Below are 26,756 nucleotides of genomic sequence, written 5' to 3'. Positions count from 1 at the left end.
ATTAGATGCATGTTACATCCTGTATCTTAAGAAATCCTGAGGGTGGTACAATGTGTTTTAATAGTAGGTCAATCACATGTAACAACTCTCTTGATCCCCAAGAAATTAACAGAGATATCTAAGCTCCGAATTTGACAAGGTTCCATTTTCAACCTCCAAAACACACCTTTCTTCTTAGGCATCAGTGTAGCTGATAATTCATTATTACCTGAACAAAAATCAGTGCATCTTATATACAAAGCATAAAATGAAATCATTGTGAAATGAAAAGAATTGCTTGTCATTGTTGATTGGACTATAATGGCAAGGTTAATATGTGGTATATTCCTATAGAAAAAAGCATTATTTTAGACTGTGTTTGCTAAACCCCGACTTATTTGTATTTTCTTAGTTTAGAGATATAAGGAATATATTGTAGCTATATGGCAGCCTTTCAACTGCCAGGAGTGGTAATTATTTAACCCAGTAATGAAACCACATTTGGATGTGAAGTTGCAATAGGAGTCACTGTACGGTTATATCTTTGATAATCTAATTTTATAATCAGCATTCACATCTGTTCTTGTCACAAGTGAAACAGGTGAATTAAATGAGCTGTGATGATGATACTAATTCCTACAGTTCTTCTGAGGATTTGATGTTGTTTGATTCAATAATTTGCATGTAAAAGAAAGCCTGGATGTTTCTACTCCACTTTCAATGAAGGAAGAGCTGCCTTTCATAGATCTGTGATCCAGTAATCATGTGAAGACTCATGTAAATTTGTAAATATTTTTGATTTGATGATGTATTATGAAACACAGAAAATATCGGTAATAGACTCAAACTGCTATGACTTCTCCATAATAGTATTATTTTGCTCTCCTAAAATAAGTAAAGTTTCAGCGCCAGTGACCAGTGTCCTCAAAATGCCAAACTTATTGCAATATTGTAAGAAAACAAAGAAGAGTAACTGTAACAGCTATTATATCTATGCAGTGAAGTCATCTTGGTAGACCCAGATTCATCGTTAAAGGAAACTGAGAATAAACTGGCAGAGTAATGGTCATGTTGCTATGTTCATTTTAAATATAATATATTTAATAGACTTATAGGTTTTTACTTCAACAAATTTGATAGTGGATCATATACTGACCATCATATCTAAGTCCAGGGTATGGTTATGTATTTTTAAATAGCAAAATTTTTTGCAACATTGAATAATTTGAAAAATGATGCTTCTTAGTTCCCATCTCTACTTCTTACCATTATTATAACTCTTAGGATCAAATTATATGAGCTGTTGCCTTCCATATCAAGACCTTCTTATTACAATTGAATTCTGGAAGCTCAGTTCTGGGAGAGTAGTTTATACCTCATTTATTGCCTATTGGATAAAATTAATAAGAGTTCATAAGGGACTTAGAAGTGTAAGCTCCGTGGAAAGTATTTTTGTTTGTCTATTTGTTTGTTTTGTTTTTGTTTTGTTTTGTTTATTTTGTTTTTTGGTTTTTGAGACAGAATTTCTCTGTGTAGCTTTAGAGCCTGCCCTGGAACTCACTCTGTAGACCAGGCTGGCCTCAAACTCACAGGCTGACTTCTGACACCCAAGTGCTGGAATTAAAGGTGTGTACCACCAGTGCCGGGCAATACTCTGTGTGTTTGTGTGTGTGTGTGTGTTTGTGTGTGTATAATAAGGGGAGATTTTTCTAGACTTACCTGTTTGTATCTTAACAGGTAAGAAATTATGTATGTCATAAATGATTCCAATCACATTAATTTAGGTTGTGTTCTTTAAAATATGAAAAGGTATTAGTTCATTTTATTTAATGTTGGTCATTCAATGGTATAGTTAATGGTAAACCAAAGTACAAAATTCTTTTAATTATTTTATTTATAAAAAATAAATCCAGAATGGTTAGTTAGTGTGTCCTTCTTGGAGAATTTATATCAAATTTCATTCTTCAACCTTGATCTGGAATAGGTAAAATAATGTCAGCCTTGTTACAGATGTATTTTTATCATTTTAAGCTATCAAATTACATGTTTTTTCATACATAGCACATTTTATGCCTTACATTCTGTGTATTACCCTTTGGGCCTTGTTGAAGATTCAATGTAATTATAGATATAGAGACAATAAGAGTTCTCAGGGTCGGGATATAAGGATAACATACTGTACTTTGGAATACAATATTTTCCTTATGAAATTTCAGAATACATCTGTCTTAGTTAGGGTTTCCTATTGTTGTGAAGAGACACCATGTCAACAGCAACTCTTACAAAGTAAAACATTTAATTGGGGCTGGCTTAGACTTTGAGAGGTTTAATGAGTTATTGTCATGGAGGGAAGCATGGCTGCACATAGGCAGACATGGAACTGAGGAAGCAGGTGAGAGTTTTACATCTGGATTGACAGTCCATGGAAAGGGAAGGTGACACTGGGCCTTCCTTGAGCTTCTGAAAACCACAAAGCCCACCCACCCCAGAGACACACTCCTCCAAAGGTCACACTTACCCCAACAAGTTTATACCTCCTAATATTGCCACCCACTGTGACCCCATGGGGACCATGTTCATTCAAACCACTACAGTACCCATTCTCATTTTATGAACTTAGTTCTTAAAAACAAATGTTACTTGTAACACAGGAGAAATGTTGAAGTTAGTGATTCAATCTTAGTGGATAGTCATCTCATCCAACCTTAAAATGTGGGTATGATATCCCAAAATGTATTTCCTGCAGAAAAGGGTTTCTTTTATGCTACTAGTAGAATCTTCATAGAAAGGACTAAAAAGACTCAGTGCCCCGAGATCTTCATTCTATCACTTCACAGTTCTCTTTTCCTTTTAAAACTCGTTTTAGAAACAATATAAAAAGTGCTTGCAAGTATAAAATTAATGTGTCTGCTGCATAATTTTGCCTTCCAACATTTTTGCAAAATGTTTCATTTGGCCCTGCTAACCTGCAATTATATAGAGAAGAATTCTAGGAAAAATGGCTTCAGCCTCATTGACTTGGCACAGTAAAATTTCAATACCCAGAGTCTAAAGAGATTTTATACATTTTGGGTAAGAAAAAGTGAAGGGGAGTAATAATGACAATTATTTCAATTTTCAGATTTTTATCATCTTTTTCATACTACATATTTCTAGATTTTTTTCATCTACATTTTATAAAATTGTGGTTTTCAAGGGTGATTTTGCTAGCAAGGAAACACTTCACAATTTCTTGGAAGTTTGTTATAGATTCCTCAAAATTGGAAAATTTGGTAGGAATGAAGGCTCTAATGAAGTTCAACACTGAATGTAGACAACAGCCCAACTTCCTATAAGGAAAACTTAACATATCGCTAGATGGTGATAATATCAAGGTTGAAAAAAATCTGTCTAACCTATAGTATATTTCAACATAGTTTGAAGAGTCTACTTTTCTGTGGTACTAGAAAATCTCTTTTAATGTTATATTTCATTTCCCTTTTTGTAGGATACATTGGTAATTTAAGTTCATCTAAAATTTATGACATGAAGTATTTTTATATTTTTGTTTACTATTTTGATAATTTTAGAAAATATCTAATGTACTTTTGATCTTAGAAACAGAGTTCATGATGAAATATATATAAACCTTATTACTTGAAACGCTAATGACTATTTCATTAGCATCTAAATAAATGCTACCAATAATTTTATGACAAAAATATTTGTTGAAAACTAAAATGGTACACAAATAAAATCACACAGATTCAGGAAAATATGATTTTTAGATGAAATTTATGTTAGGAATAATGGCAATGCTAGTTTAATGTGAACAAAAATATTGAAAACTTGAAAATAAGGAGAAATATGATTTTCTCCATTTAAAGTGCAATGTTCCCTATACATTTTCTGAGATAACAATCAGTTCTTTTCTCTGCATTGTGATAAAGACAAATGATATAGTATATACAAACACATTGCTATGTAAGTCTTAGATGAAATGAATGAAAAATAAATTCTGAACTTTAATATAAGAAAGAGAACTGTAAAAGATAATGGGCATATATTTTGATTGTTATAATTTAGCTGTATGAAATATATATATATTAGACATTTACTTTTTGAAAAATATAATACTATTTTTGTAGCTAAATTAGTGGAAAAATACTTCTTATTTGTATTGATTAGTTTTGAGTAATTTATCTTTAGATTCATTACATGCCTTTTCCTGGGGTTATATATATCAACATCATCTGACCCCAGATAAGAGAGCAAGTAAATAATGAGAAACCATTGCTCATGACCATCTCCAGTATCCAGAGACTTCATTGAGACAGAAAATACCCACCTGATACTCATCACGACCACTTGCATTTTTCGGTCAATTATACTTTAAAAAATTTTTGCTCAGTTGTTCATAATCATTGAATGTGTTTTCTTTCTTTATTTTTTCCTTAGGAACTGTAGATTGAAGCGAATGGTGGCACATTTGCTATCAAGTGAACTGGATATACTTATTGTCTGTTTGGTCTTTTGTATTTTTATCATCCCCTCAGGAATGTGTTAGCACATTAATAACCTTATTCAAACACTTGTCTAAATAATTTTGATAAACAATATTTTCTTATCTCAAAGAAATCATGGCATGCCATTGGGCTTAAAAAAAAACCCATGAAGGTACCATAGTGGCCCCAGTGTATCAGGTGGATCATCTTCTTAAATATGCTATGAGTAGCATCCTGTCTAGTAATAAAATTCATATTAAGTACCCATCTGTGGTGGTTTAAATGAAAATGCTCCCTCCCCAGGCTCACAGGAAGTGGCATTGTTTTGAGGTGTGGCCTTTTTTGGAATAATTGTGGCTTTGTTGGAAGAAGTGTGTCAGTGTAAGTTATGAGGTTTCAGAAGCTTAAGTCAGGTCCAGTGGCTCTTTCCCTCTCACTTCTTGTTGCCTGCTCATCCAGATGTAGAACTCTCACCTACCTCACCAGCACCATTTCTGCCTGTGTGCTGACATACTTCCCACCATGGTGATAACGGACTACACCTTTAAAATGTGTAATCAAACCCAGTTAAATATTTTCCTTTATAAGAATGTCTTGGAACTCTCATCCAATAACTGATGGAAGTGGATGCAGAGATCCTCAGCCAGGCCCCAGGTGGAGCTCCAGGTGTCGAACTGTCGAGAAAGAGGGGGGACTGTAAGAGCATGAATTGTTGAATCCAAGATTGCAAAAAGCACAGGGACAAATATCCAATCAAATGGAAGCACATGAATTATGAACCAACTGCTGTGGAGCCCCCAGCTAGATCAGGTCATCTGGATAAGTGAGACAATTGAATAGCTTGATCTGTTTGGGAGGCACCCAGGCTGTGGGACCAGGACCTGTCCTTAGTGCATGAGCTGGATGTTTGGAACCTTGGGCTTACATAGGTACACTTTGCTCAGCCTGGAAGGAGGAGACTGGACCTGTCTGTACTGAATCAACCTGGTTTAAATGAATCCCCAGGGGTGTCTTGCTCCTGGAGGAGATGGGAGTGGAGGGGAGGGACTTGGGAGAAATTGGGGGTTGAGCCAGGAGAGGAGAGGACAGGGGAACCCATGGCTGATGAAAACTTTGATTAGGAAAACAGTTGAATGATTTCATCAGGGCTTAATAAGCTATATTAGTAGAAGAATAGAAGACATTGGTGCTAATGGTGATTTGAATTATGGGAATCCGACTCCTTACAGAGGAGAAGAATGTTAGTATGTCTCCTAGTGACCATTCTTGTGATATTTGGGTAAAGAATGTGGCTGCTCTCTAACCTAGTCCAAGAACATCTACCTGAGTCTACTAAGGCTAAATTGAATAGTTAAGGATTAACAGCTTTACAGAGGGTATTTGATTGTGTTGCTTTGTTATTAGTGCCATATTTATGCAGATCTATAATCTCCCTCCCTGACTAAGAAAAGTAAGCCACTGAGACCAAGTATATGATAGCAGTGTTGCTGCATTTATACCCAGAGAGGCCATTATATGAAGCTGTGAAGGTGAAGCATGAATTACCTTGTAGATCCCAAAATATTGTAGACAAAGGCCATGATGTATCTTCGAAGAAAACCTGATAATAGGGAGTGTAGCCATACCAAAAGAAAGGAGTGTATTACTGTCAACAAACAGAAAGAAGGTGGAAACCTGAAGATTGCTTTGATATCAGACATGAAGATGAAGAGTTTGGAGTTTTCAAGCTGTTTTTATGACTTGCTTTGGTCCAGTATTTCCTCACAATACTCCTTTTTCTCCCTATTGGAATGGTGATATCCTGTACCACTGTGTGTTAGAAGCATGTGATCTGCTTTTTCATTTTGAATTTATAGGCGGTTACAGAGATTGCATGAGTCACAAAAGAAACTTTGAACGTAGTACCTTTAAGCAGATTTATGTAGTAGAATATTTCAAGGTGTGTTACTTTTGTTTATATTGCATCTGTTTAACTCTGTGTAGCTGTGTTATTGCACCTATATAAAACACCTGACGGTTTAATAAAGAACTGGCAGGTAGAGAGTATATATAGAAGGAGAAAACTGGGGAGAGAGTGAGGAGCCAGAGAAAGGAGGGTTCCAGAGCCCATCCACCCAGCTACCCAGTGAGCCTTTGAGTAGGAGTAAAACTTACACAAGTTAGAGAATGGTAAAAGCACAGAAGCAAAAGGCAGTCAGAATAAGTTAAGGAAAGCAGGCAAGAACTGAAGCCATGCTGAGGCTGGGCATTCATTAGTAAGAATAAGCCTTTATTTGGGAGTTGGGTGGAGGGCCTTCCCAAAAAGCAAAGCCCAACCAACAGCAATTAATTGGCACCCAACATGGGGCACCAAACTATTGTTGGGTGCCAATTTGTTGTTGGTTGTTTTTGGTCTTTTTTTCTTCAAAATGTTTATTTTGTGTTTGAGGATGTTTTGACTACATTTGTGTCTGTAATCTGTTAGTGTATGAGGTGCCACAAAGGCTTTCAGAGAGTTTAGATTATCTGGCATCAGAGTTATAGTCAGTTGGCAGTGATCATGCAGTTGCTTGGAGTCTAACCTAGGTCCTCTGCAAGAGCAGCAAGTTCTGAAGCTTCACTAAAGACCCTTAAACATTTCAACAGACATTACTAAGTTTCCAGATTGACATGTTAATTGTCTTTAAAAGCATAATGGAATATGCATATTTTCAATATCCTATTCTAATTTAATGAATAGCTGTATGTATGTAAGGATGATGAGAACATCAATGAGTATGATACAGCCTCTAAATGTGAGCTTTGTATTCTAGAACAGCTATAATTTTTTTTTTTTTTTATCGACATTGAAGCTTTACTTGTAAGAATAAAATTACACACTAGGAAAAATTATTCAGTGTAAAAATCAGTTCCTGTGAAAGCCTGAAAACCTATGTTTCATCCCTGGAACTGATGGTGAAGGGAGAGAAACAAATATCTAGGGGATTTTAACTTTCATAAGTATTCTTTACACAGACACAGACACATACACACACACACACACACACACACATACACACCCCACATATTCATACACACATAATACATAAACACACACATATGCATGCATAATACATAAACACAGACATATATGCAGACATAAACACACATACTCATAAGCTCACACACATAATACACAAACACATATAGTTATGTAAATCATAATACATAATTTAAATATTTCTTTAAAAAATAAAATTCTAATATTTTCTTTTACCAAGTGTTGACAAATATTTGTTTAATGCCAATAAAAATAACAATGTATTTGACTTTGAGAAAGTGTAATAATTCAGTAAAACTTCTAAGTCATGTTACTGGCTCAAATTATGATCTGAAAGATTTTTGACACATGCATCATAACTGAATTTTGCCTTTAAAGAGTTTTATATCCAAAACTAAATTATATATGATAATGCCATAACAGTTAAATGGTAGAAAGCTTGAAGGTTCTTTTTATGTCTCAGAAATAGATTGTTTTAACTTATTTTATTTTTACTTTTATTTTTATTTTTTTGAGACAGGGTTTCTCTGTGTAGCTTTGTGCCTTTCCTGGAACTCACTTTGTAGACCAGGCTGGCCATGAACTCACAGAGATCCTAAAGGTGTGTGCCACCACTGCCCGGCTAAAATGTATTTTTAATGGTGTGTGTGTGTGTGTCTTTGTATATGTGTGTCTTTGTACCTGTGTTTTATTTCTCTGACTTGCTTTAATTCAAAAGCTCTAGAAACCAGTTCAAGAAATAAGAGAACAAATTTGTATTTACTTCCAAAGGGTATTATAATCTTAGAAAAAATATATTATTATAAAAATTTATTCATATTAGTGTGCAGTAGAAAGGAGCATGGTACCTAGAAATATACTGAAGATGATGATAATATAAAATAGCTTCCTTATGCTTTTTATATCATTATATATTAGCTTTAATTAATATAATATGATGTGTGTGTGCGTGTGTATGTGTGTGTCTGTGTCTGTGTGTCTGTGTATTCTAGAATGGTAAATTTTAAAATAGTTCAGAGGGAGTTACATGAGACCTTAGAAATATTTGATTCACAATGTGTGGCAGTGAAAATGGACAGACTTGGTCAGTGAGAGAGGAAATAAAAGTGATTGAAGCATCCAATATGCTGTTTGTTGATTTCACAGAGCCAAAGAGATGCTTCTAATTATGTTTTGGTAAACCTTAAAGATATTTCAAAGTATACACAAGCAAAAATAAAATTATTTGTGTGGTAACAACATTCATAAATATGTTTTCCTTATGAAACTCAATAAGAAACTATATTAATGTCCAGAGAACACATGTGTATATTATATTAATTACTACCTTTTGAATAGCATAAATTATTGATAAATAACCTAAATAGAGTTACAGTAAATATTTTTAAATGCTTATGGAAAAATAAAAGTTTCAAATTTTTGAAACTTTATAAGATCAAATAAACTTTCTATTTTAGAAGATGCATCATTAATGAATATAGCCTTAATCAATTTATCAATCAAAATTAATTTCTGAAGAACATTATTTTCACATTCATCCACATCTTTCTTCCTTTTCCCCTCCCTCATCACATCAGCCTATAATGTTTTGAAATGTTGGTTACTCCCTCCATTGCTAAAATCCAACCTTAGAAAAGGTTTATATGAAGCCTTCCCACAGTCTACTTCTAGACTTTCATCTGCAATGATTCCATATTTCTTCCCTCTATTTTTTTGTTAAATATTTGCAATGTGGCATCACTTTCAAAGCACATAATTTACCCAGACAATCCTCAAAAGAAAAAAGAACTGTGTCTTACACTAAGGGTTTTGAATTTTTTGGCACATCTGCTCTGCACTTTTATCAAGAGAGTGCACCTGGACATGCAGCAACTTTTAGAATAAAACGCTAGAAAATTAAGTTTATTTACAAGAACACATAAGTTTATGTTAGCATCTAAATACATGATGATTATTCAAGAGTATCATTGCAGAGATGACTAATGCAATTCATTATCACTTGGAAAGCATTTGAAAAGAACACCAGAGTTTCAAAATTTATCAGGCCACCAGAAATCATGATTTATTAGGCATTCATGTGTTCATGTGTGACTTTTTTAATTTTAATTTTTAATTTATTTTATTTGTGTTTTAATTTTACACATCAGCCATGGGTTCCCCTGTCCTACCCACTCCTGCCCCCCCCCCCCACCTTCCCCCAGCCCCTTCCCTCCATTCCCATCTCCTCCAGGGCCAAGACTCCCCTGGGGATTCATTTACACCTGGTGGATTCAGTACAGGCAGCTCCAGTCCCCTCCTTCCAGGCTGAGCAAAGTGTCCCTGACTTTTATTCTTTCAGAATAAGATAATTTTAAGTTTCTATTTTTTTTTAATTGAAAACTTTTTAAATGAGACATATTGTGATTATTTCTTTCCTCTCCCAATATCCATTCCAGATTTTCTTTACATCTCTTCTCATCCAATTCCAAGTCTTTGGGTTCTTTGTTTGTTTGATTGATTGGTTTTTGTAGAGAACACAAAATTGGAAACAAAAATATATAAGCACAGGTACATTTAATTAGTTTTGTTGCTGTTGTTGTTGCCTGTTTGTTGTTTTTGTTTTCTGTTTGTTTGTTTTGTTGTTAACTAAATGCCCTGAACTGTGGTTAATATACCAGTGTCTTATTCACTACTGCAGCAAAGAGAAACCAGGAGCAAGACCAGTCAGTGTTATAAAAGAAAGTGTGTGTTTGGGGCTTGTTTATAGTTTTCAGAGGTCTGTTCTATTGTCATCATGTCAGAGAGCATGCAAGAAGGTACTGGAGCACTACCTGAAAGCTCTAGGCAGGGAGATAGAGACAGAGACAGAGACAAAGAGAGAGACAGACAGAAACAGACAGAGAGGTAGAGAGGCAGGGGGGTGGGGGAATGGATGAGCTCTGGACTTGTCATGGGCTTCTGAAACCTCAAGTCCACCCCCAGTGTCATTTTCTGCAATAAGTGTAAACTTTCTTGTCCTTCTAATCTTTTTATATAGTGACACTACTTGGCAACTAAGGATTCAAATATCTGAGCCAACAGAGGCCATTCTTATTTCATCCATTACATCCAGTCGGACTTGATTAGAGAAACTGTATTTTTCCTTTGCAAACTGGCACTAACTATAGATACTTTCTTTCTTAATAGTGGGAGCCAGTATCCACAATTTGCTCTCAGTGTTGGGACCCCAATTGCCTTGAACTCGTGCATACCTAGTGCATGATGCCACAGACTCGGCAAGGTCTTATTTGCATCAATTCTATTTTTCCTGAAAGACTGTTTCCTTGGAATAATCTATCCCCTCTGACTCTGACTCTTTCACTGTATTGACTTTAGGGTATATCACTTTGTTTAAATACATACTCATGACCAGATAATTTAATTTTACTGCCTTTCCTTTCTTCTCAAGGGCTGTTCTTCCACCAGGCTTTCCTAAGCTCTTCTTGTACCTTAATCTTTTAGTTTTCTCCTTTCCAGATTTTAACACTGAGGTATTTGAAAGTTCTGTTTTATTTCTTGCCTGAAATTCATGCCATTCTAAAAAATACTATTGCTTTTATTCTTACAAATATTTTAATTCTCTTCAATCCATTTTAATTTAATATCTTCTAGAAATTGATGCACTTTATAAATTTTAATCAAAATATCATTGTCACCCCTCAAGTATTTTATTAGTAATCAACCTACAATGAAATCAATAATCTTCACTTCACTATTTCACACAGAAGTACAATTTCCTAGTAGAAAATATTTTTAGTAGTTTTATTTTCACTTCCAATATTCCAATATTGTCGCACCTGAAAAATGACTAACTCAGTTAATTCTTGTGGTTTTGAACAACTGAATTTTACTAGATCAGTAAAATAGCTTTTATGAAAGCTAATTCAAAGAAATTTCAAGAAAACACATTTAAGTGATTAATCATGTTTTAGAATAATAATACAAATTAGTGAAACAATATATTTATGAATTGTATAAATGTAAGTAATATATTCAGAGTGAGGCATTGCTGAGCAGTCATGACATGTTCTTAGAAATATATGAAATGAACTATGAGATATACTCTCAATCTATGTTGTAGAATTTATTACAGTCCTATGCTACATGACATTGTGTCCATCCCCCTCTTCTCTTACACACACACACACACACACACACACACACACACACACATACACTTTCACTTCTAGAATCAAAATGAACAAGACACCTGGAGATTAAATGAAGTATAAAAGAATATGAAACACCAAGAATAAACATGAAACATATGTGGTTTCTACTAGACACTGGTATTATAGTAGAATCATGGCAAATTGTTTTATATTAACAGTACATTTCTTTATGAGTAGAAGTAACATACACTAGTTAGTTCACTTAGAAGCTGAAGTTTCTTATAACTTAAATAAATGTCATGTATTACACATAACTGTGCAAAATCATCCCTTCACATGCCTTACATCTAAGTCTCACCCAGATGTGAGGCATGTGTCTCCCCCAGCATCAATACACATAACATTATGCAATAGTTGCCCATTGTGCCATTCTGCAGCACTGTGTCACCAGGCAACAGAGATCTTCAGTTTCGCTGTATTGTTTGGGATCAGCCTCTTGTATGCAGTCTGTGGCTGACTTGTTTGCTTGTTATGTAGTTAATGTTTAGGACTGACAGAAATTTGGAAAAAGATGTTCCTGTATTGATTTTGTGTTCTGTAAAAGCCTTATAGATAATGTGGAAGAAATAGAATATCACAGAAAACTGCTTTTCATTGCCTTGTTTCAATTCCTTGTCTCCTCAAAAATCCATTGAGAATCACATTAGATATGAAAAGATGACTCCATGCTTAGGAAATAAAACTTACAAATTTGGAAATTTTAGCATACACCACATTTTTGTTTTGTTTTGTTGTTATTGTTGTGTGCAGCAGAATTTCATTCTGTAGCCAAGGATGGCCTGGGACCAAATATTTAAGCTGTGCTGATCTGAACTAATACTAATCCTGTTGCTGATGTGTCCCAAATGCTTGAGTTATGTGTATTAGCCTCCATATCCGGCAATATCCTGATAATCAATCATAATTTTCAATTTCATTTTATATTGAAATGATTTTAAATGTTAGAATAAATTTTGTTTTGATTTTAATGCTATCATTTTTGTGTGTTCACCTGTACATAAGTTCTTGACACAATACATCTATTAGAAATATAAAATACACAATTACTTATATCACATTTAAAATAATACTACATTTCTCTCCTTTTCTTGCAATTTCATTTTCCTCATTAGACAATGGTTTCCATTATCATTTATGGTACCTAAGACATTCTCTGAATCTGAGAATCACTCTTAATATGGTTAAGTGTTCAAGTGATCCAAAAGATATGGGTTGAGTACTTTCATTTCCATATCATAATATGATTTATATTCTTTGAATAAAATAATTTAAAACAGTATTTAAGATATTTATGCTGAAGGTGCCTTTCTCATGTTTTATATGAAGCAGCACTTATTCCATCTATGAATACTAAAACATTGACCTAAAAAACAATAGAATGTGTCAGAGGTTTTTATTAGTACTTCAAGAACAAATTTCAAATATTCCATGGTAGTTGATCACATCACATGAGAGTAAGAATTTAAAAAAATAACATATTTCCTAGCTGATCTGTGACTTTTGAACAAAAACAATTATTTTAGTTCAATAGTCTCAAAATCACAATCAGAGATTCATTTTAAAATTTTGTATTGAGAACTGTATTGTAGAATCAAATTTCTTGTCAAGGAATTAAAAACACTGTTCTCTTATTCCTATATAATATAGTACCCAGTTACTGTAGAACCCTGAACATAGCATATACACAAAGTCCCACCTTCCTTATATAGAAGTGATTGTATACCTGATAATATTTCTTTTAGACTTCTTTGAGATTGGATACAAGAATGATAATGGATGAAATACAGAACACTGTTGTGTTAATAATAGACCCTGAAAATACTGAATGCATGCCAATGAATTCTGGGAAGGTTCTCACTGTGAGAAAGAGTTTCTTTGATGAAGAGAAATACAGAAGCCTTAAGGGAAGAAGTAAGAAAGCGAGCATCCATTGAGAACTCAGAAGATAAATTTTTTTTCAAACATGTCCACTATATAATCTTTGAAATTCCACTTCAAAATTGTTCATTTATTTAGATTTTTACAGTAGTATCCTTGTGGACAAATTTCTAAACAGTCTTATTAAGTAAAAAAACATGGAATCAGATATACGAGAGCAAGCCTGAGAGATCAGGGAAATAAGGAAAACCACAGCTAACCTTACCTCACCAACTCCACAGCTTCCAAATGTGAACACTTTCTGTCTACCTATGTCTATATGCCTGGCTGTTCTGCCATCTGATTTTCTCTGTCTGTCTAGCTATATCACTTCCTCTTCCTGCCTGGCTTTGTCACTTCCTGTCTGTCTGTACAGGCCTCCAGACTTCCATGGTTAACTAGTGTTGGAATTTAAGGCATGCATCACCACACCTGGCTTTGTTTCCCATGTGGCCTTGAACTCACAGAGATTCAGACAGATCCATGCCTACCAAGTGATAGGATTAAAGGCATGTGCTAACATAGCATGACTACTTTTGTGTTTACTTATAATGGCTTACTTTTTTCCTCTGCTCTCCAGGCAAACTTTATTTATTAAAGCACAAATAAAATATCACCACATATCCTTTTAAATGTAATGACACTGTGAACTAATCTTCATTTGAGAAGACTTTATTATTAACCGATGATCTCTAACCATGGAAAACTTTCAACAAGACCTTGAACAGTTCTCCATCACCTGGGTATACTTACTACACAAGCTCATTGTTAGAAACATTCTTTTTAATATTTTATTCATTTATGTAGTTATCATTCTTTGGTTTTTCTTGTTTGTTTGTTTGTTTGGTTGATTGGTTGGTTTTTGGTTTTTTTTTTTTTTTTGAGACAAGGTTTCTCTGTGTAGCTTTGTGCTTTTTCTGGAACTCACTCTGTAGCCTAGGCTGGCCTTGAACTCACAGAGATCCTCCTGCCTCTGCCTCCTGAGTGCTGGGATTAAAGGCATGTACCACCACTGCCCAGCTGTAGTTATCATTCTCAAATCCAAACTTTTGCAAAAATTCAAGTGACAGTATCCTCTTGAACTTTGTAAATAATAATGTTTTCACTCATCATACTATTATCAAACAGATTACCAACAACAAGATACACCCGACTACTTATGTTTGATAATGAGGACAATAATATTCATTTTTAACAATAATTAATGTGAAATATTCACTCTTTTGAACAATATTGCTTAGGGAAAATGAGTTTGACATTGAATTGCAGTTACTTAGTATGAATTTCCCAAGTTTTACAACTTTAACCCCATTTATACTATCAAAAGGAAGGATAAATATGGTAAGGTGATTATAGTGAATTAATAAACATTCAGCATACTGATCTTTGCACATGATGCCATCAAGTATTTAGCACCCACAACGTAGCAAGTAAGTATTTTGGATATCAAGAAAGAACTTGTTTGACTTTCCTCAAACTAAAATATGTCTTGACTGCCATCATATATTTTTTCATCATCCATTAGTTTGTAACCACTTACAGATTTCTGTAGTCAAGGAAAATATGTCTTCTCTCACATTTAAGTCAACATTCTGTTTTTGAGCTTCTTCAGTATTATGCATAACAGTAACTTAGTCCTCTATATTCTTCTGTAGCACCCTGCCTTATAGTTTAGCCCAGATTGGAGGTTGTTCTAGGTTTTCATGATTGAAAAAAAAAAAAGAAAGAAACAACAAAAAACATTATGAGTATCTATACCCTTCTGTGATCTCAATTTAGATTGCTTGTGAAAATGACTAATTTCACACCCTTACAAGTTTAGTAGAAGAAAAATGGCATATTGCCCTTATATTTTCCACTTTTCTATTTTCAATCTTAGTTGATTGTGTATAATAGTAGCTGAAGTTTTCATTAATTTAGTTTATTTATTCTATATTTTCCTGAAAAAAAAAAGGTGAAGTTGACTACTTTTGATAATGTTGAGATTAAAAAAAAAAAAGACACTTTTTTCCTTGAAGGGAAATATATATTGTCATGCCATATATCAGTGCCCATGGCTTAGGAACATATATAAAGTAGACACCAAAATATTTTAAGATAGTATTGTTTTTTATGAAAGGTTTATACTAAAGATGCAAATCAAAACACTATTCAAACATATGAGTGCATACAAGGGAACTAGTTAACACAAAATGGGCAATCCCTTTTATTAGCTACAGATACTATCTAATCATATTATTAATTTGGGGTCTAGTGGAGGCTTGTGGTTTTTATATCCATAAGGATGTTATCTTAGACACACTGATAGTCAAAGGTTAGATTTACCCCAAGGTAGCCCAAGTCTTGCAACATTCCTGCTACTTGAAAGCATTAAACATTTAACCAGGCAATCAGCCTTGTAATATGTTTAAAATAAGTGTCGCTTTTTAAAATGAACTTCAGTTTATGGTATTTATGACTATTAATTAATATTATATCAATTATATTAACTTTAATTAATATCATTACAATTTTATATGGCAGGTTTAAATCATCATATATTTTTAATGATTTTACGAGCTCTTCATAAATTTGATATTGAGTCCTTCAGTACACAAATTTATAAAGACACATATTTATTCCTTACTCTTTCTCTGGTGTTTCAAATTACTAATGAGAATATTTTATTTGCAAAAAAAGTGCTCAGTATTAAGATCATTGGATTTTTTTCTTTTATGATAAAAATATAAAACATAACTGTGATTTGGCACCTATGTTAAATTTGCTTAGTACAATGTTAAGCAGATACATTGGCTGTTTTCTACTAGAAAACAGAATGTAAAAGCATAGAAACAATTCTGAAAAGACATAAGGGAAGAGATTTGAAAATTTATAGAATCAGTGATTGAACTATTGAAACTTACAGAGACTGTTGGGAAAAATACCAAAAAGAAGATGGTTAAACTGACCACAGCCCTAAGGAGGTGGGGCCTTGGCAGGAGATGGAAAGAACCAACTATCCTCCAAAAGGTAACTTAAGGCAGGTTTTCAGAGAATCCACTGCACCCCATGCCTTCAGGACGAAGCTTACCATGCTTACTACTGCTGTGGATATCTCTATTTTGTTATACTGTGTGTATATTTCTACTCTGTTTAAGGTATTATGTTTGTACAGCTCATTTAAAATTGTAGTGGATAATTAAAAATAGATTAATAATTAGTCATCTGTGATAATCATACTCCTAGCCATGTTAGTTAAGTCTTCTAGGTATACACAGTGATATTTCAGATAGATAGGTAATCTTCAAGTACTTCAAAGACCTACAGAATATGGCATTTAAAATATTTTAAAAATTTAGATTTTCTGGACAATGAGACATGTCTGCTCCTGGCAGCACTGATTTACTTCAGAGAATAGGATGGGCATCAAAGACACTCTGTATAGAGTTTATCTTCACCTTGGCAAAAATAGCCATTTGGGCAAGAAACTGTTCTTGCCTGGACTGTTTGATCAACTGGACATGCAGGACCCATAGAAAGGTGACCACTGAACTTTGCTTGGCAAAATGGTCCTTCAGGTTCCTGCTTCACAGAGGAAACTGCCAGACATTCTACAGGACACAGAGAAAAATGACTGAGAGACTAACCCTGTGGGCTGAAGACAAATGCCCCAACTTTACAAAGGAACATTGGATCACTGTCCAGGCTGCCAGATGTCTCTGTCTATTGTTGCAAGACTCCCAAAAGTTGCTTACATCCTTCTCCCATTTCTCAGGTAATATTATATCCTTCTGAGGTCTTTGATGTAGTTGAAGCTAGATAGTTAAAATTTTCCTTAGTTAACACAAACAATAAGTTTATATATAATAAAACCTTAGATTCACAAATATAAGATAGATAAGATATCTTCTTTAATTTTGCCAAATAGATTAGTTATTATAAATAGACTAGATATTATAACTGTAATTCTTGCTTGATAGTTGTTCTGTTATCTGTAATTTTACTATATGAAACTTAAAACCTTCCTTTTGGGAAAAAAAAAAAAAGAAAAGGGGAAGTGCTGTGGATATCACCATGTATAAATAAAACACTGATTGGCCAGAAGTCAGGCAGGATGTATAGGTGGGACTAACAGAGGAAAATTGAGAAGACAGGAAGGGAGAAGGGAACACTGCCAGCTGTAGCCATGACAAGTGAGATGTAAGGTACTGGTAATCCATGAACCATGTGGTAAAGTATAAATTAATAGAAATGGACTGAATATAAGAGTAAGAGCAAGACAATTGTAGGACTGAGCTAATGGCCAAGCAGTTTAAATAATATAAACATCTGTGTGTTTATTTTATAAGTGGGCTGTCGGACTGACAGGGCTTGGCGGGGGCTGGAGAGAAGGTCTCCAGCTACACACTACCTTCAAGTAAACTTACAGGTTACAATGAGACAACAATCCCTTTCATAAATGGCTCAGAAATGATTAGAAATCCTATTATATCACAGTACATTACAAACTGGGTAATGGTCAGATGCTATCTTGAGAAGCAAAGCATATAATTTAAACCTGAGTCATTATACTGGGTTCAGAATAGAAAACAAGACAGTGATCATATTTAATCATCTATAACTCAATGGTGAAAGACAGAAATAAGGGACAGTGGGAGAGAGTGGGAGAGCCAGATGCTGCCAAGCCAAAGAGTGTATGCTCAGAACAGTCAGCTCTGGCAGTAAAGCAGGTAACACTGCATTCAGTGGCCAGGAGTATATCCCAACTGACAATAACATTGAGCCCAAAGTTAAAGGGTCCATCAGCCATGGATGCCATCTGTCCAACAATAACTGTTACAGAACCCTTCACACCAGTGGCATCCCCACAGCTTGGAAGTAAATATGTAGAAGACTTTGATGTCCATTTTTTAATGTTTTGGTAGACTGCTATACTCCCAATGTGGTGCATCAACACAGTCTTCCTAAAACATAAATCACAATCAGGGGTATGATTTGAAGAGTTTTCAGAGCATCCTTATTCTTCTGGGGTCTTTAACACAGTTGAAGACTAAATAGTTATAATTATACTTTTCCTTGGTTATGATAGAAGATTAATTAGATATGAAAATTTAGACTCACAAATATAAGATAGATGATAGAATATTTTCTTTCATTTTGCCAAATAAAAAAAGCTCAGATATTGTAACTGCAATTCTTACTTGATAACTGTTCTATTATATGTTACTTTACTATGTTAAATTTAAAACCTTCCTTTTTGATTAGAACAAAAAAAGGGAAGTGCTGAGGCATGCCTTTTAGTATGCTGTGAATATGTGTTGCTCTTATTGGTTGATAAATAAAGTTGTATTGCCTTAAAGCAAGGAAGCTTCAAGACAAGCAGGAAATTTAAGCAGATAGACAGAAAGAGAAAAGGAGAGTAAGAGAGGAGATGCCAGCTGTACCCAGGAGAATCAAGATGTGAAAGTACCGGTAAGCCATGGTCATGTAGCAATGTATAGATGAACAGAAATGGTTAAGTTATAGGAGCTAGCTAGTGAGAAGCCTGAGCCATTAGGCCATATAGTTTGTAAGTAATATAAGCCTCTGTGTGTTTACTTGGGTCTGAGCAGCTGTGGACTGGGCAGGACACAGGAGAAACTTCTGACTACGGACCTGTTCACTCCACAGACTGCAAACCTCAGTGTGATCTGTGGGAGGTTCTTGGTATGCAAAGATGAGAAGCTCCTAAAGTGAACTCAGCTCTGGAAGATACATAATACCTATCCAATATAGACTCATCACCAGCATAAACCAGAGAATAGAAAGGAATCTAAAATTCAGCTCTCATTCCTTATGTTCCTGTGTTACAAAGATATAGAAAAGTCTGCTCTAACATTTCTTTTTACCTCTGTGTGTGTGTGTGTTCTTATGTATGTATTTCTATATATGTTTGTGTATGTATATGAGAGGGGTCATGTGTCTGAATAGACAAGTATTGGTCAGAAGACATCTTTGGCTATTGTTCATCTGCAGGTGATACCTATCCTGTTTTACATGGCAGGGTTGTTCCCTGGCATGCAGCTTGCCAATTTGGCTAGTCTGGATGGGCCAAAGAGCCTCAGGAATTCATTTGTCAGTACCTTCACCATATTGAATGTGTAAGCACATTCTAGCACTAAGTACCACTGTATATTGCGATTTGTGGATAGAACTTTGTTTCCCATGCTTATACAGCATGCACTTTACAAGCAAGTAATTACAGACAAATCTATCTCCCTAACCTCTCAGATTGTTTTTCCTTCTCTTTAATAGCAGTACAATCACCACTAACAGTAGTAATATATCAGCTATTCCAATATCACCAATGTATCTGTAGCCTAAGCTGTCCTGTTCTTTCAACAGCTTACCCCAGATAAACGTTTTTTTCTTCCCTAATGAAATTGATATTTGTAATGTTATAGAAACTGAAACAGTCTCTCTCTCTCTCTCTCTCTATATATATATATATATATATATATATATATATATATATATATTACTGTAATATAAATAATTCTTCACACAGTTCCTCTACAGTTTTTGATGGTGTGATTATCCATTTGCATGAGATAATTTTGTGCTCAGTTGATGAGAAATTTGGTTGTTTTCTAATTGTTGGCTATTATGAAAAAGGCTGCTATGAACATTTGTGTGCCAGTTCTTATGAGAACATGAATTCACATCTCCTGATATAATACCTAGAAGGAGAATAGTTAGTCCATATGGTAAGTATTTGTTTCCCTTTGCTAGAAAATGTCAAACTGTTTTCAACATGACTGTGACATTTTACATGTAATATATAACCACTCTGACTGGTCTACCTTCCCTCAAGCAATTGATATTGTCTTGTTTTTGAATTTTTATGTTAAACAATCTAGTAGCTTTTAAATGATATGTTACATGAATTAACATTTTTTGAGGAGATTAGTAACATTGAGAGATACCCTTTCCATGAAGCTTTTTAATTTTGTTATAAAAGTTTTGTATAAATTAGTTATATGTGAGTTTTTTTTTAAAGGAAGTTTCTTTTTTTTTATATTTATTTATTTATTTATTATGTATACAGAATAGGGTGCCGTATCTTATTACAGATGGTTGTGAGCCACCATGTGGGTGCTGGGAATTGAACTCAGGACCTCTGGAAGAGCAGTCAGTGCTCTTAACCTCCGAGCCATCTCTCCAGGCCCTATATGTGAGTTTTTAATGATTTTTAAATATTCTAAATTTAAAATAATAATTTTCAAATATTGTAAAAGTGAATACTATTTTCGGAGAATTTTTCACTCCTCTTTTGGATATAGTGGACTTTTATCTCCCAAATTTATATGTTTTCTGAATTGTGTTTGCTTCTATCACTTATCTCTCATGTTTGTTAACATTCACCTGGAAAAAATGTAATGCTAAGAAAATAGCTAATGAGACAATATTTGGTATTTTATTATGAACACACAGTACCTGTTATTACTCACACATGACAGGGCGCAGCTCCCTATGATCTGCTGATATCTGTATTGTGTTTTGTGGCAGTTTTCTGGGCTTGTTTCCATTTGTTGTAAATAGAGGATGCTTTGGGTAATGCAGCTGTATTTATCTATAAATATCAGGTTAAGATTTAAATATATTAAGGAATTATGCTGATCTAGCCAAGTCACAATAGTAGATTCATTTCTAAGGTCCATGACCTCAATAGCCCCAGGAAGCTGGTAGGTTTCCAGTAACAGGCATTATTTTGTATCTCTCCTGTTGTGTGGGCTTTAAATCCAATTAGACAGCTGTCTGTTGGCAGTGAATGTGAATACCAGTTCTTCCACATTTATGCATGCTTGCCATGCTGGTAATTGACATTGTTTATCAATGTTACACCCAGAGAGGAGTAGTTAATGTCTTAATATCAATGGCACCTTCTAGAACATGAAGTCTAGACATCAGGAAAGAGACTTTCATTTCCAATTCAGTTCAGATCATCTGAAATCTGTGCCCTGAGTCATAAATATGGGGTTTCTTCAGCAAAAGGAGCCCACTCTCATTGCTGTGTGTGTGTGTGTGTGTGTGTGTGTACTAAAGGAAGATAAGGCCCTTGCCTTGGACTTTCAATATTCCTCACAAGAACCATAGACTAACAAAACCCCAGTACCAGATTAGAAACCACCTTGCCAAAGCTCAGTTAGGGTCATGTTAGTGACTCCCAGACACTATAGATTATACATTTAGTCACTTTATCTCTAAAGCACTGTTTTCTAATTTTTATTATTAAGTTCAAATATCTCTATAGCACATTCCCACTTCTCCATTAATTTCTCCATCCATCTACCAGTTCTCAGTCCCAGCTTTCTGTGATCATTTCATTAAAACACCCTGGTATGCCATGGCACTGCCTGCCTGCACATTGGTGCAGGATGAGCTACTGACACATGGGTAGCCTTGTGAAAGGCACACGTAGAAAGAAGTAGAAATGATAGCAGAAAGTAGAAACTTTACTTTTAGGTGAAACCAGAGACAATAACTCAGCAAACTACAGGCAGGATATTTATCTGAAACACAGCTGATGGGATGAAGACGTGACAGAATAAAGCTGGGATGGCAGTCAGAGAACACTGACAATGAGGTAGTTTTCCTGAGGAACCAGGATCAGAAGCACACAAAAAGACTGTAGTTCATGTTTTATGTTGTGAGTGAAAATGTCATCATTATAACATGACCACAAAATTGTATTCTTTGTAAACTGCATTGGTTCCCTCTTTGAAAAAGTCAGAACTAATTTAGAAGTATAATACTAGTATTGATGATAAATAATTCAACCTTTAAGAGATTATAATATAACCACCATTAAGTTTAATTCACAGTTTTGAAGTTCTTATAAAACTCAATTGCTTCCAATCATCTTGGTCATGTTTTCTTCATACAAATGATATTTTTCTTGCTGTAAGGTGGTGTCTTGTCATTTTTTTCTTGCTCTTTTGGGGGTCAGCCACCCAGCTCCAAAATAAGTTACACATGGAGACTTATCCTTAATTATAAATGCCCAGGCTTAGCTTGGCTTGCTATTGTCAGCTTTCCTTAACATTTTAAAAAATTTTATAATTAATTTAATTTTATATATCAGCCACAGTTTCCCCTGTCCTCCATCCTCCCACCCCCCAGTCCTCCCCCCAATCCACCCCCATTCCCACCTCCTCCAAGGCAAGGTCTCCCTGGGGAGTCAGCTCAGCCTGGTAGACTCAGCTGAGGCAGGTCCAGTCCTCTCCTCCCTACACCAAGGCTGAGCAAAATGTCTCAACATAGGCCCAAGGTTCCAAAAAGCTAGTTCATGCCCTAAAGACAGGTCCTAGTCCCACAGCCTGAGGGCCTCCTAAATAGTTCAAGCTAATCAACTGTCTCAATTATTATCCAGAGGGTCTGGTCCAGTTCCATGGGGGCTCCTCAACTATTGGTTCATAGTTCATGTGTTTCCACTATTTTGGCTATTTTTCCCTGTGCTTTTTCCAATCGTGGTCTCAATATCTCTTGCCATGTCTATTTTTTTGCCTCTGGGATTTTCCCATTCTCTTACTTCTGTAAATCTTATTCTTTGTGCTTTGCTGTGTAGCTGGGTGACTGACGCTTTAAGTCCTCCTTCTTCTTTGGCTACTTCTTTTCCCTTCCCAGATTTGCCCTTCTATATATTCTCTCTGCTTGCCAGCCCCGCCTGTCCTTTCTCCAACTTGCTATTGGCCATACATTTCTTTCTTAGACCATCAGGTGTTTTAGACATATACAGTAACACAGCTTCACAGAGTTAAACAAATGCAACATAAACAAAAGGAACACACCTTAAAATAATATTCTACCAAATTTCCTTTTTCTATAAATAAAAATAAAGGTTTTAAATTTAACATTGTAAATCTACATACAACAAAACAATTACCAAATAGGAATTACATTTAGAATTCTGTCCATTTGTAGTTAGCATATTTAAAGAAATTAATGTGTTATCTATTATATCTTAATGAGTCCATACCGTTATACCTAACTTACTTTCTATAATAACTAAGAAAAACTGCAACTATAACTATCTAGTCTTAAACTATATCAAAGACACAGAAGGATGTAATATTATTTAACATCTGCCTGTACAGTCATCCAAAGTTCCTCTGCAATTTTGGGGCCTCTGAATTCAGCCTTTGGGCCCAAAATAGCTGGGAAACTTTTCAGTGAAGCAGAAAATTTGAAGGACTGTCCTGCCTTGTTTTAGCAAATTTCAACAGTCTTTTTTCTGTGTGTCCTGCATGGACAGTCTGCGTGGCACATTGTCAGAAAGTCAAAGGCAAGAACAGTTTCTTTACTCAGTGGATAACCTTGTCACAATGAAAGCAAACACCATAAGGAGTTTCTCCCCATGCCTATTATCTTCTCTGAAATAAACTGGTGCTGCTAAGAATAGATGTGTCTCATTGTCATGAAAAAACCCTATGTTAACAAAACATTTTAAATGCGGTATTCTGTAGGTATTTGTAATCTCTATATGATCTTGAAAGCATACCTAACATATCTACAAATTTGATTATTATGAATGACTAACCACTAAACTATGTTTTCTGATTATCCTATATAGTTTATTAGCTTATAATAACAGTTTTCAAAAACTATAATTTTACCTTACATTTTTAAATAAACTGCATAGGTATAATACCTATGAATATGAACATATTCAATGTGTGGTAACAAAAATAACCTTAAATGTTTATCAATATACAATTATCCTTTAAGCAGAAGCAGAAACATATATATAACATAGCAAGAATAACCTTAGATTTCTATCAATATACTATATTCCCTTAAATAGTAACAAACATCCTATCCCACCAAATAAGCAAAAGTTTCTCACACTCCTTTTTGGAATGTGGACATCATATTCTCCAAAATGTTCCCTGATGTCTGTGGATGAAGTATCTTTATCATCTGAGAGAGAAAATTTTGAGATAATGATCAAGTCTTGGGAAGAACAACAGTTAGCTTTGCTGATAGATATCACTTGTCAAGTTTTAGGAGGTCTTGCCTGATAAAACCAGATCCATGTTAACCCTGAAGGAAACCATAGACTCTCATCTCCTATGGGAACAAATCCCAAAGCATTTTTTATTTCCATTGACAAATATATTTTTTGACTTTTTAAAAGTTAAGGCATTATAAGAGTGTATAAGGTGATTTATTTCCACACTCCCTCTTTCAATTCCAGGTTTCTTTAAAGCTGTTCTTTCCTTTTCAACAATTAAAAAATTCAAACCCAACAAAATAACACACAGGATCCAGACTCCCTGTGTATTTCCCATCTTAAATGGATTTTTTCTTTTATATTACTTCTCCTCTCTTTTTAAAGACTATCTTTTGAACTATTCATTTCTTTCTATGACTATACCCTTTTTCTTTTCTTAAGCCTATGCACATTGTTAAGCACATTGTTACCTGTTTAGAGGTTTTTCCATCTGTACCTCTTTTACTGCATATCTTCAGCTTTTTTTTTTTTGACTGTATAAGCTAACCTTTAAACTGCTAACCTACATCTGAATCCTCCCTATGCAGCTCTCAGTTTTGACTCTTGTCTAGAATTTCATGGTATATAAATAATTCCAATTATAAGCAATATGTTTTCATCTTCTAGACATATACAAAAGGGAAATATGATCAAAATTCATCTTTCTAAACTCAGGAGCCAAAGTGAATGTTCTCTGAAAGTGAGCAACTTTTCTATTACTGTCTCCTGAACATTGAGTAACTGAAGTTAGAAAAGGCATGGATTTTTAAAGAAACTTACAGTGTTTATATCATGCTAATGGTCATATTGTTATATGTTGTATTTTGTTTCCCTAAGTTGCTCTTTCATTTGGTCTACATTTGGAGATAAAACATTATGCAAAGATCCAATGTCCAAAGTATTAGTGATTTTTTGAAAGGGAGAAAAGACATTAATTGAAAGGAGTAATGACATCCATATCTGATGGGAACATCGAAAGTCATAAAACCAGCACAGCTGTTTGACAAAGATCCAGCAAAGTTGAGCCCCATGATGGTCCTGTGCCACCGTTTGTATAGAATCTACTCATTGCGTATTTCTGGTATTTTTAATATTTGGACAATTTGGGGATATTGAATTCATGGAAATTTTCTTATGAATCATTTATGACTTCTCCCCAGAGTACTGCTTGTAAACTTCCCCAGAGAAGTCCTGAACATACTTCCCCTCCCACTTTTAGGGAGATAACCTTATCTACTTGAAGGTCTTCCTTATGCCTTGGAGGGTGTGACACACATAAATAATTCAGAGGTCTCTTCTTGAGCCTATGAGACATTATTGAAACATCTGTCCCTATATTTACCCAGAAATAAGATATTCAAAATAAAGTAAACTTTGAAATGTCAACAAAATTCAGTGGCAAGAGGAGTTGACCACAGATCAGAAGCCTCTTCCCACTGTATACTCAGGCAATCATGTGGCATATACAGCAAAAAAGCTAGATTAGCTGAAGCTTATATTGATAAACAAAAAGTGCTGTAGAAAGATGATAAAAGAATGAGATGTCAGAAACTCCTTTCTTAGAAAAGCCAGCATATGCAGAGTCACTGTGGTGTCACAAGACAAAAGAATAGAAGGCCAGGATTAGTTATATAAATGATTTATAAATATACAAATTTCAAACATAGTATTATGCCAGAATCTGAATAGGAATTGCAGTAGCTTTGGCCTGAGGATATTTCTTGGCCATTCTGACCATTAAGAGTTAATAATGCACTGCTTGGGACATGGCAATCTGCCTAGGCTGGCTTGGAGATTTTGTTTTGGTCTAGCGTCTTTGAAGCCACAAAAGCTACAAGCCTGAGAACAGACTTTATTATACCTCTAGATTCTTTAAAAAATGGGTTATGATGTTGGAGAGTAAAAATAGTTATAAACGATAACTGTTTAATCTATGATGATTAAACTTGAAGGAAAAAATGATTGTCAAAGATGTTCTGTTTATTGGTGATGACTAAAAAATATGCAAGAGGAATTGAAACACATGTCCAGAAACAAAAATGGTATGATCTATGTTTTGGAACAACATTAATCTATCCCTGCTTACTGAATTTTGTATAAATAAAGAAACACAGTCAGTCAGGTGGTAAGATTCTCCTAACTATCATACCTGGCTC

This window comes from Onychomys torridus, chromosome 15 (genome assembly GCF_903995425.1).
Source record: "Onychomys torridus chromosome 15, mOncTor1.1, whole genome shotgun sequence".
NCBI lineage: Eukaryota > Metazoa > Chordata > Mammalia > Rodentia > Cricetidae > Onychomys > Onychomys torridus.
The sequence above is the reverse complement of the archived record's forward strand: the minus strand, read 5'-3'. Positions refer to the sequence as shown.